The sequence below is a fragment of the Terrapene carolina genome, unplaced genomic scaffold (genome assembly GCF_002925995.2).
Source record: "Terrapene carolina triunguis isolate 2854851 unplaced genomic scaffold, T_m_triunguis-2.0 Scaffold93, whole genome shotgun sequence".
Classification (NCBI taxonomy): domain Eukaryota; kingdom Metazoa; phylum Chordata; order Testudines; family Emydidae; genus Terrapene; species Terrapene triunguis.
This window is the reverse complement of record NW_020664444.1, coordinates 23,511,704-23,524,673: the sequence shown is the minus strand read 5'-3', so window position 1 is coordinate 23,524,673 and position 12,970 is coordinate 23,511,704. Positions and strand designations below refer to the sequence as shown.

Here is a 12,970-nt window from a genome sequence, read left to right as displayed (position 1 = left end):
GCAAGAGGCACAACACTCATCTCAAAAACATTCTCAGGGTATGTCTACACTGCAATGTAAGCCCAGAGTTAGCAGCATTCAAGTTAGCAGACCCTGGATTTGTTAACCTAGGGCTTGAGAGCTACACTAATTTGTAACCCCAGGTTAGGAATAGTTGAACTCAGGGTCCTAACCTGTGGCTCTAGGGTCCATATTGCTTTATATGGACCTAAGTCCAACCACCCATAGCCCAGACTTCCTAGCATCCTCCCAAAATGTGCTGCTCTAGCCTTTTATATGTGGGGCAGTGTGGGAAAACTTGACTGTCCATCAAACTTGATTGTCTAGAGGACAAAGAAAATTGGCTCATGGAATTGTGGAATACTTTTGGTAGATACCCAGAGCACAAGTCCCACAGGGCTGTGTCTACACTGTAAAGCAATAGAGCTTGAACTCTGGGTCCCAGCTTCACTCAGGCTTGGACCCTCCACCCCTGAGGGATCCTGGTACCCTGGATTAACATGCTTTGTGTGTAGAAGGAATGGGGGGTTAGGCTTAAACCTGAGTTTGAACCTTGGGCTTACCCTGCAGTGTAGACATACCTACAGCTGGCCCATATTAGCTGACTCAACTGCAGGGCTATAAAACTGCAATGTAGATGTCTCTTGAAGGTTCCCTAGCCTGGGCTCTGGCTCAAGCCCAGAGGAGTTGTATACTGCAGTTGTGTAGCCCCACGTGCCTGAATCAGCTGATACAAATCAGCTGTGAATGTTTAAAAACACATAGTCATACTCTTAGAGGCCAGACTTTCTCATTCCTAACCCTAAGGGGAGCAGCTCCAATTCTGTTCCAGTTGAGGAAGAGGGAGTTTGATTCTGAAGCAGTGTTTTCCCGTTATTCCTCCTCTTCAGAGTTTGTGTAGGTTTTTTAAAATGGGAAGTTGTGATGGGGTGTCCTGTTCCCACCCCACACACACATACACTCTGCTGCTAGGGTTGATGAGGGCCAATAAGGAGGCTAATTAACCTGACAGGCCACAGCTGCCTAGGACTACTGAGGAACTATACCCCGGAAGGGGGAACTTTGAGTAACCTAGCTGGAGAGCTGAGTGACAGAGAGAGAGGCTGCAGGCCAGCCAGAGAGTTGGAGCGATGGTATGCAAACTGTGGAAGAGGGTATTGACTCAATGAGCTAATCCCCAGCAAGAGGCACCGCAAGCGGTGAGTGATGCACCCCATGACAATATGGCAGAGAATGTGGGTATGATGCTCACTCCTGATCCAAGGAGAGTTTGAAAGATTGTGCAGGCAATTGCCCCTGATATAAGGGGAGGTGCGAGAGACTGAGAAACTGTTTAAGATAGCTACCCTGATACAAGGGGAGTGGGAAAGGCAAGGGGTAAAGAGACAATGGCGCCACAGTGTGCGGAGGTCTTTTTGGCAGAAAGCAGGTATGCCCACCCCAGCTGGACTTCAGAGTGGCTGCCCCCACTGAAGGGGGTTGATGAGCAACCAAAGGGAATCCAGGGCCTAAAGAGGCGGATCCTGGAGAACCACTAGCAACAGTAGGAGGCATAGAGATACCTGGAGGAATACACGAGGGAGTTAGCTGAAGAGCAACGTTATTTGCTCAAGACCCTCCAGCCAGTGAGCTGGGACCAGAGAGGCTTGGGCAAGAAGTGAGGTCCCACAGTCAGGAGGCCAGAAGCCTGAGCAGAGTAGTGTTACATCTGTGAGCGGAAAGGACGCTTTAAGAGAAGGTGCCCCTGTTGGGGTTTCCCTGCTCTTTCCCTTGGGGCTAGACTTCTTCTCTTCCCAAGATGCCCGACCTGTGAAAAGAACAGGAAGGTGGGATGCTTGTTTCACCTGTGGGGAGCCAGGACATGTGAAGGGGCAGTGCCCTCACAAACAGAACTGTAGCCCAGGGAAGGATGGGGGATGAGAAAAAAGTGAGGGGCAAGGGGTCCAAAAAAGGACCAAGAAGAGCCAGATACTCAGAGCGGGGTTCACTAAAGTAGTGGAGAAGGCTGAAAGGGAGAAGAGAAAAGAGAGATTGGAGAGAGAGAAAAGTCTCTTAGAGGCCAAGCTAAATGGATGTGGGGACCAGTACAGAGGCTAAAGGAAGTGAGCTGGGAACTCAGACCCAGGGAGAAGGGGTGTCAGGAGAGTCTAGAGCAAGGGCTAGGGCTTGCTGAAAGCCACCAGGCTGGCCTTGCAGGTAGCACAAGAATTCCAGAGGCAGAAGTTCAGAGACTCCATTGAGGAGAATGGTAAGTTGCTCCTCATTGTGGGAGACCTGGAGCATGAGAGGGATGACTTGCAGGCCCAACTGCAACAGCTCCAGGGGAGGAGGTACCTGCCCCCTCCCCTGCATGGACAGGGGTGCTGGAAGTAGGGGTGCTGCCACACCCCCTGGCTTGAAGTAGCAATAATAAATACCAAATGCATGGTTTCTATCATCTGCACCCCTAATATAAAAAATTGTTCCAGCACCCCTGCCCCTGGGTGGCAGTCTTGAGGGGGAGGGTATGTCATGGGGTGTTCCCTCACACACTCATTGCTATGGTTAATGAGGGCCAAGAAGGAGGCTAACTAACCTGACAGGCCATAGCTGAGGGGAATCAGGTGGGCACCTAATCCCCTGAGTGGATAAGGGAGCCTAGCTGTGGAGGAATGAGCTGGGCAGGAAATATAAAGATAGGGATTTAGAAGCAGTGAGGGTTGCTGGGAAAGCGTAGACACTCCTAGGAGTAGGGGGAGGAGTGTTTAGAGACAGCAGGGTGTGTTGGCTGCAGTCATTTCCTGGGGAGAGGAAGGAGGTTTTGGGTACCAGGGATAGGCAGTAGCCCAGGGAAAGAGCAGTGAGGCTAGAGAGAAAAAGGCTGGACTGCTGAGCTGAGGGTCCCTGGGCTGGAACCCGGAGAAGAGGGCGGGCCTAGATTCCCCTACTGGCTACTGTGGGAGTGGCACCGAAGTAGTGAATGGGAAGACTGACTAGGACTGTTGAGGAACTATATCCCGAAAGGGGGAACTTTGAGTGACCTAGCCAGAGGGCTGAGTCACGGAGAGGATGCTGCGGTTCCTGAGACAGAAAGAGGGGCTGCAGGCCGAGAGAGTTGGAGTGGTGGCATGCAAACCACGGAACAGGGTGTTGACTGAATGAGCTAATCCCCAGAGTGACTAGCAGGAGGCACCATGAGTGGTGTGCCCTGTGATAGAAGTAATAATGAATAGATTTCAGCTGTGCATCTGTAGGCACACCACATTCCAATATGCTGCAACAGCAGTGGTGCCTTTGTAAAAATTAAGTCACCCCCTGGCTGGTGGTGGTGATCTTTGCTATATAGCATTTTGTGGGGGTAGGGAAGGATACAGTAGGTGTAAAAATTGTGTAGGGTTTTTTTTTTTTTTTTTTGGTATCATTTGACTAATCTCTTCTCCCTCCATTCACGTGGCCCTGTACTTATTCCATTATGTGAAGGGGGGAAAAACCCAGTCCACAAGTTGGCAGGGAGGGGGTTAAAATCCCTCCTCTGGAGAAAGAGGCATATGTATTCCCCAAGTGTGGCGTAGAAGGGCTGGCCAGAGGTAGGAAAGTGATTCCCCCTAGCTATCTATAACAGCATTGTACTGTGGAGAGTTAGAAGGCAAATCTGGCAATGGGTTGGGAAAGATGGATTTGTATGAAAATGGCTGGTGCAGAACACTGGATGGACCATTTTTCTGTAAGGAACTTTGTTGTAGCAAGCCATGCCTTGGCTATCCAAACCCCTCTGGGCATAACTTACCGGATAAAAGTGCTTAGGTCAGAATGGTCATTTCACATGGAGTTGCCAAGTTGTGCTTAACATTACAAGCTTTTACCACTCCTAGCTTTGTGTTGTCGTCAGGGCCGGCTCTAGGCACCAGCAAAACAAGCTAGTGCTTGGGGCGGCACATTTTTAGGGGCGGCATGGCCGGCGCCGGAATGCCGCCCCTAAAAATGTGCCCCGGCCGCCCTAGCTCACCTCTGCTGCCGCTCGCGCGCCGCTGCTCCCCCTCCCTCCCAGACTTGAGAGCCTGGGAGGGAGAGGGAGAAGCAGTGCCCGCGCCGCGGCCACTCGGAGTCTCCCCCTCCCTCCCAGGCTCTCAAACCTGGGAGGGAGGGGGAGATCCCGAGCGGCCGCGGCGCGCGAAACAGCCGCACATATTCACCAGGTGTGCTCGTGAGCGCCAGGTTTGTATAATTTTTGAACGGGTCCAAGCAGAGCTGTCTCATCCATAGGATGGACTGGGGCAACCACCCTGGGCCCTGTGCTTTGGGGGGCCCTACGCTTCAGGGAGATACGGGGTCCAGGGCAGCCTGGGGGGCTAGCGAGGGGCCTGGCGCTGGCAGCAGCGAGCGACCCGGCCCCAGCTGGCCCTGATGGCTCTCAGGGCTGGGGGCTTGGGGGAAGGGGTGGGGCAGAGCAGGAGTGGGCTGGGGCTGGGTTGCCCGCTGGTGCCAGGTCCCCTGCTAACTCCCCAGGCTTCCCTAGACCCCGCATCCCCCTGAAGCGTGGGGCCCCCCCAAAGCACGGGGCCGGGGCGGTTGCCCTGGTCCATCCTATGGACAGGACAGCTCTGAAAACATGAGCCCAAACATATGTGGAGCTGGGCCCACGTTCCTGAATATTGGTGGAGCACTGGCACCACAGGCCCATATAACTCGCCGCCTATGGCGTGTGCTTGCATACAGTACACCATGGATAGGTATTCAAGTGCACAATCCACCATCATCCAAACACTGTCTTTTGGCAATGCGTGGTAGGACAGAAACAAATTGTGCAGGGGTGATTGGGAGGAAGGGGTCAATTTCCCAGCATGCAACTGTCTCCATCCCATAATTTTCACACCTTTTTTTTTAAAAAAAATCCCATGAGCCCACATGGTCCTCCTCACTGTCTGCCATCTTGACAGAAGCATGGAGCCCGCACAGCTCCGCACTGTTGTCATAAGTGTTGCAAGCACAGAATGCAAAATCCTCTGGAATTTGCAGAGCTGGAAGAAGAACTGAATCAGTGGGAATATGATGATTTCCTGGAGGGCAGATTGCTGTGGGACATAGCGTGAAACAGGAGTGGCGGAAGCTCCCTAAATGTGGGGGTGGGGAGCAGGCCCCTTCCCATGAGGCTCTGCCCCCTCATGCCGCCCCTTCTCCCCAAGTCCCACCCTCTGCTTGCTCCTCTCTCTCCCTCCCATCGCTCACCCTCATGGCCAGTAAAAACTGGGAGGGCATAACCTTCCCACTTTTAAAAGTGATGGCTCCCTTGTTCAGGGAGCTACAGTAATGCCTTGTGGTGTACTGTACTCTTCCTGGCCCAGCTATTTTGGGCAAAGTTAGGATTCGTGTGATGTGCATCTATTGGCGTACAACTTTGTCAATGGACCTATTAATCTTGTGGCGCTTGCTATATATTTTTAGGATTATTCCACTGTTTGTCACTGATCCTATGAGTTGTGTCACACTGTGCGGTGACAAATAAGTGGGTGTGTTCGGTACGATTAGACATTCTGTAGCATATGTTGTGAACTAATCAAGATGAATTATTTTCCAAATAATAGAATTTTGAGTAACACAACCAATGCAAAGAAAAATCTGTGCAATTTAAAGGCAAGTACAGTAACAATTTAATAAATTAATGAAACAGAACTTAACAAGGGGAAAGAACATGCATGTCCATTTTACCTACACATACAGCAACCATGGCTTTCACAGCTCAGCCTATGTGAAGCTGTGGCTGTCCTTAATGTCCCTTGGTGTGGGTAGGGGTGCAGCCCCTGAAGCCACATGGGATATTGAGGAAGCAGGAAGGTGGTGTAATGAAGTTCTCCATGGACTGCAAAGAGAGACAAGCCCGTGATTGATTGTTGAACCGATAGGTCCACAAGAGTCTGCAGCATCCATGTTAGCTGCCAGAGAAGCTCCATCATGTCCTGGTCCATCTCTGTCTCCTTTCCTGCTGGGCATCCACTCTTTCCTTCTCCAAGCTGTCTGCAATATTCAACCTCCAGGCCCTTTGTGCACGGTCTGATGTGGCACTGGCTGATAGGATCTATTTGAACATGTCATTCAGAGTCCTCTTCTTTCTCCTCATCTGGAACCCCTCAAGGCTGTGGCAGCAGCTACAGATAAAACACACAGAGGTACCATTGTCAGTATAGTCACAACAGAAAGTGAAAGTTAAGATTTAGGACTCCTTCCATGCTCCCCTAAAGCTTTAAACAAGACATGCTTATTGACACTTCTGCCTTGAAGTGCTTGAGTACGGCACCACTCACAACACCAGGCAGGGTGAATATGGCCTGCCAAGGGTGAGGGAAATGAGGAAGGAATTGCTCAGTTGCATGAAACGGAGTGTAGGGCAATGGCACTGAATACTGGCACCATTTCCCAGCGGCAGTGGTGATTTTAGCTGATATCTCTCCTGAAGGTGACACAGTTGAGAGAGCACAGCTGCTGCTGGCATCTTAAAGCCACCTGGGCCTGTGTGTTGCTAGCCTGTGTACTGTGACTTGTGTGGGAAAGTGTCCATGGAAAAATAAATAAGGCTGCTATCCCTAGAAACCTACCGGAGAGGATTGCAGAGTACCCCCATCAAAGTGTCAAGATCTCTCAGGAGGATGCCAGGGACATGCCTGTGTACATAAACAAAATGGTCTGCATTCCCCACCCCTCCCTAACTCTACGGGGAATGAAAAGCAGATAACGCTACTTCTCCTTGTACTGCTACCTTTTCTAGTACGAGTAAATTAATGAAAGATCAATAACTGTGTCCTGCTACATTAGGGGCACCATAACTGTAATGGGAAATACATTTACCCACTTACCTGAGAATCGTTCCCTGGGAGTGACTGGACTGTGGTGGTGTTTCAAACAGGTCCCGGTGCACGGCGTAGCTGGAGCCCATGGTTGCATGTCCCCCACCGCCACCTCACTGTTCATGCCAGAGGTCTGTGACTGGATCCTCAGAGGTATCCACAGTGGTCTGCGGGGAGGTAGAGAAGTCTCTGCCAAGTATGACGTGCAGCTCCTTGTAAAGCACTGGATTGACTTCCCCAGTCTTCTGATATGCCCATTGTCATTCCTTCGCTGTCATGTGCCATTGCTGCTGATTCCTGTCACATCCCTTCTCCTGCGTCCCCTGTGCAATTTGCTGGTAGATGTCCACATTTCTACAACTGGTCTGTAGCTGTGCCCACACAGCCTCTTCTCCCCACAGGATCCAATATCTCTTGTCTACTCCAAGCCAGAGTGCGTCTGGAGCATATAGCTGGCATGGTCAGCTGCACACAACAGTGGAGAGCTGCTATGTGTGCTCGCCAAGCTGAGCAATCAGGAAAAGGCATTTTAAAAGTTGCAGGGCTTAAAATGGGGTGGAGAGAGAGGGGACTTCTGGTCTCTGTGACCTTGGGCAGTGGAGTTCACAAGTGTGATGAGAGCTGTCAGTGTCAGGCATTATGGGACAGCTGCTAGTGGACTGTTAAGATCGATGTAGGTAATGCAGCATCTACACTCACGCTGCGTCAACCTCAGTACATCGACCACAGCTCAGTGCCGCTTCGGAAGGAGGTGTTACTGCATCTCTGTAACGGGGCGTTTATGTCAGTGGGAGACAAATTTAAGCACAGACACATGAACAATGAGGTCTATGGAGGGCAGCTTATGTGACCTAACTTTGTAGTGTAGACCAGGCCTCAGCCTATATTGCTTCTCTCATAACTCATCTTTCTCTATCCTTTTCACAGATACATGTCCATTTACCTACTGTGTGTCTGAGACAGACTAACTCTTAGCAAAACATGCTGGTTTGAAATTCAAAGGTGACCAAAAAGATTGATTAAAACGGGTTATATGCTCTTTAACTTACACCCTCCTATAAGCAGCTACTTCTGCTTCGCTATCCTTCAAACCCCGTGGCATGTAACATGCCACCTTAAATTTGTATCATTTACATAAACAATGGCCTTCTAGAAGCCACTTAAAGCTCAGGGGAAGCCAGGTCATTCATCACTGGATTTTGTCTTGAGTGATTTAGTTGTGTAGTTCTTAAACATTAGGAAGAGTTCAGATGAGAAGACTTCCATCCATCAATATTCAGACACTTCTGTATCTTAACGGTTTACTTGTCCAGATAGTACAGTAACCTATCCAGTTTTTTGTATCCTAGTTGTCCACTTTGTCTTGTCAACTACTACCAACACTTTTCCAAGAGTTCTCTTCAGGTTCACAATTGTACCCAGATCTTTCAGCAATAGATCAACCCCTAGCGTTGTAGCTTACCGAGCTACAGCATGGCATTTGGCACTGTATTCAATGTTGGCTCTCTCCTTGCTATTTCCAAATGGAATACTGTGATAACAAACAACTTAGTGACATTGTATGGTGGAACAAATTAACTAGATTCTGCTTGGAATGGGGTGTATTAGGCCCAGAGGCCCTCTGCTGGAGGCCTCTCAGTCCTACCACACCCATCCCAGGAAAGGGCAGTAGAGGAGAGTCCTCCAAGACCAACCAGGAAGAGGCTGCAGGGAAGCAGCCTATCAGGGCCCAGCAGGTTTGTATAAAAGGAGCTGCAGGGCCAGTCTGAGTTCAGTTGGCTGGCAGGGACCAGGGGATCAAGGAAAGTTCTCCTGGCTGCTGGGACTCTAGAAAGATAAGGGTCATGGGGAAGTAGCCCAGGGAAATGTTGTTACTTCAAGGGATGTGGCTGCTACTTAGAGGGTCCCTGGATTGGGGCCTGGAGTAGTGGGTGGGCCCGGGTCCCACCAACAGCAACTGGAGAAGTGCCTAAGATCTGAAAGTGGGGATTGAAACAGGCCCAGGGAAGGGACTGACTGTTAGACTCTGGTACATCCAGGGAAGGGGGCTGAACTGAGACTGACTCAGCTGAAGGGTTGGGGGTTTATGAACTTAGTTCAAGAGGAGTGGCTCAGCTAGAGAGCTGGGGTCACTGAGGACTCAAGGGAAGTCAAGTGAAGGCAAAGAGTCTCCAGGGAGGAAATCCAGAGCAGGAATCCTCTCAAGCTAGCCGGACCCCAACTGCGGGGTGCCATGATGGCCTCTGTTGGACTGTTGAAGGACTGGGCCTGGGGAGGGCTATAGCACATTACTGAGGCCATTGAGATGGGCCCAGTTGGACTGTATGCCCTGGAAGGGGTTTGTTTAGTTTCACACACGGACTGTGTGTGACTTGCCTGGAAGGTTGAGTCACCAAAGACATGCCTGAAGAGCAGCAGCTGACAGGGGCGCTATGAGTGGAGGAGACGGAGAAAAAACTGCAGGCCCACACACACTCAACCTGGGGCTGCTTGCATGAGGTGAGTGCACCCCGTTACGTTGCTATTTTGTAGATCCACCAAAATTATCACTACATTAAAATCCTAGTTTTCCTGTTCAAAGAGATGTTCAAACCAAAATTTAGACACTGGTGCTACAATTTGATTTGGTTCTAGAAAGTTTCTCATCTTATCTTTTGGGGACTTGGAACGACGACCCCTTCCCCCCCCCCCCCCCCCCCGTTACAGAAAGATTAGCAAGGAAACTGTCACTCAAGAGTTTCCTATGTTTAGGCTCTTGGTTGCAGGCAAGGTTGTTTGTACTGATCAAAGGACCTTCCTGAGCAAGGTTACAACTTAATATTCTGTGATTTGGAAGAGTGCTTAATATACTCTCTCAGGTCAGGGGGTGTCATTGTTTGATTTAAGCCCTGCACATGTTAATTTTAGATGGACACAACACACATAGATAGTTGAGTCCAACTGAACTCACCGGGAATAGTCACGAATAAAGCTACTGATCCTAAGTATTTGCAGGATTAGACAAGTATGCTTTTAGTTAATATGATGCTATTCACATAGATAGTCCTATCCATCTTAAACAAAGCTTCCAAGAGGTGGGGGAGGGGGGAGAAACTCTAATGCTGGTAAAATTTGATTTACTTCATGACATTTAAAAATAAATAAAAAAAATAAGTTGACAGCTACTAAGGCCTGGTCTACACTAACCCCCCAATTCGAACTAAGGTACGCAACTTCAGCTACGTGAATAACGTAGCTGAAGTCGACATACCTTAGTTCGAACTTACCGCGGTTCAGACGCGGTCCACATGCGGCAGGCAGGCTCCCCGTCGAGTCCGCGGTACTCCTCTCGCCGAGCTGGAGTACCGCAGTCGACGGCGAGCACTTCCGGGATCGATTTATCGCGTCCAGACCAGACGCGATAAATCGAACCTGGAAGTTCGATTTCCAGCCGTCGAACTAATGGGTAAGTATAGACCAGCCCTAATATTGCAAGAGTCATGTTACACCTGGAAGGTTGTTCATATTTATATACATTTTCAGATGGACCTGTTTATTTTACATGATAGTTTTAGAATCACAAAAGCCTGAAAGAATTCTGGATTTTCACTCCTGGCCAAAACTTCAAAATGCCTTTAAGAGCCAGGTTGCCAAAAATGTTTAGTTGCTTCCAGACTTCTAATATTGGCATCAGTAGCAGGGCCCAAAACCAAGGAAGTGCCTAATGTTTTGTAAACCAGTTCCCTATTTTGAATGTTTTAGGCTTGCAATAGGAACAGCATATTGAATATGCATCCAGAGTTCAATTTCAAGCCCTAATATTTAACATCACTGTACAAACACTTAGAATTGTGTCTGATGAAGTGGGCATTCATCCACGAAAGCTTATGCTCCAATACATCTGTTAGTCTTAAAGGTGCCACAGGACCCTCTGTTGCTTTTTACTTAGAATTGGGTAACTGAGTGCCAAAATTTAATGAAGTCAATATTGTATAATATATTAATCACAAAATAATGAGTTATTAAAACCCTACTGAACCTATCCAGGTTTGTTGAGACAATAAGCTTTTATAGCTATACTCACGTAAATTGCTGGACACGACACATGCTGAGAACAGAAGCTCACTTATTAAATTAACAGCAAAAAAGTTCCAATTAATACATGAAATTAGATAACCCTGTTTCATCCTGAAGATATGCTCAACTGCTACCTTAGCTTGCTTAAATGCAGCTTTCACTTCTCCTTGTCTTTTACTAGCTTTTTCGGTTCTACACTCTATTGGTAGACATTTATTATCACCACTTGATATGCTTTAAAGAAGTGGGTGTGCATCATGTGAGATACGCATAGATGTTAGTGCCTTGTATAAGGTGTCACGGCAACTCAATCACAGAGCTGGGAAGAGAACCCAGGACTCCCAACTGTTTTGTATTGTAACTAACAGACAGTTTTTCAACAAACGCATTATTGGAGAGGTTAATAGCTTGCCCCTGCATGCCACGTTAGCAGCAGTATAGGGATCAATACCAGTCCCTTACTCTTACTAAGAAAATAAGGCAGCTTTAGCCTACTGACTTGTTTTCCATTATTTAAGTGTAAGACGATACAGGAAAAACTGAATTTTGCTTGATGTTTAGACTAGCAAGGAGAAGTGAGTTCATCTCTGCTAACGCAGGACTTCTCTGCAAAAGAATTACCACTGCTTTCCAGTCTAGATGTCATCTCTGGTGGTATAACGCTTTCCACTGAGAGACTTCTCCCTGTCAGGATGTTTCCTGATATTCAGCCTAAATTTCTCATCTTAATTCCATTACTCCTATTTGGAACCCCCTTTTAAGACCTATACAATTTTAACTCCATGATGTTTATCATTTAGGTTTTTTTCTCCCTCTGTATCGACTGTTCCTCCCCCTTCATACGGCAAGTTTTTTTTACTGAAGTTCAAAGCTTGGACATATCTACCTTGACCTTCTTCATTTAATAAAGCCCAAGTTCTGGAAGGCAACTTCAGCATCCCACCCTTTGCTTGTCAAACTCTTCCACTATTTGTATATTCTTCATTTTCTGTGACCAACAGAGCTTTACCAAGGAAAGATGTTCTAGTTATTTTATCCTGTGCTCACTGCATTTAGGTGACGGTAATTTTACCCTGCAACTTCAACTCCCGTCCTCTGCCCGTTAATCACAAACTAGCTCTTCATATCATTTCCATCTTGGCTATGTACTTAGGAGAAAGCAAGACCACCCTCTGAGTTTTTAGAGTACACAGAATCCAAAATTCACAGATACAATATTTGTGCAGTCATTTCAGAGTTTCAAATTCTAATCCCCAAGCATCTCCAATTCAAGGTGATTATCCCAATTTCATAGGGACATGGAATAAGTTTGACTAACTGAGCGAATTCAGTGTAAGACGGGGAGAGGATCTTACCCTAACTTGTTGTTCAGCATCTGGTAAAGAACTTCCCACACATTTGAGATTTCTTAGAGTGCAGGAAGAAGAGCAAATGTCCATGAGTTAAAATTTGATTTCAAGCCTCAGCTGCATTTTCTACATCATTAGTAGCACAAAACTGAATCTGGAGAAGCCTGTCCCATATTTAGGAACTCCAAGTAGTGTAAAGGCTACATGTTTTGAAGTTAGAAGAAGAAAAAAATTATGCATTGGCCTGAGAGGTTTGTTACCTTATGATGTATCACAAGATTCTTGACTTGTTGCACAAGAACTCTGAGTAAAATAAGTTCTTGTGATTATCTCATGGCGTCTTGTGACATATGACATGGTAACATAGAAATCAGTTCATGTTTTCATTGTTCCTTTGTCCCTAAACTTGTATAAAATTCACCAGTTTGTAAGAACAGACTGGGAACTTGAATTTTTTAAAATCTAGTATGCAGGACTTGTTTTCCATGTCCAATGATCTTCAGTTAGAAAAGTAAAATAAGCTGGTTCAGTTAGTGGATTTTTTTTGTTTCTTTTCAAACTAGCAAAAGCTTTCTCTGCACACTTGTCAACCCGCTGAGGCCTAAACATGGAACAATGTGCAAGACAAAAAAATTCAGGAAACTTAATACTGTTAGATGAATTCCTTTAGTGAAAACAAATTTCCGTTTCATTATTTGAAGCTATTTAACATTACATTTGCAGGGTGCACTTTTGAGACTAAATTGA

General features: G+C 47.4%; 1 protein-coding gene across 1 annotated transcript in view; it reads right to left on the bottom strand.

Moving 5' to 3' along the window:
* EMP2 (epithelial membrane protein 2) overlaps positions 1-12,970 on the bottom strand; it is a 41,357-nt gene that overhangs the window by 13,642 nt on the left and 14,745 nt on the right. The window lies entirely within an intron of this gene.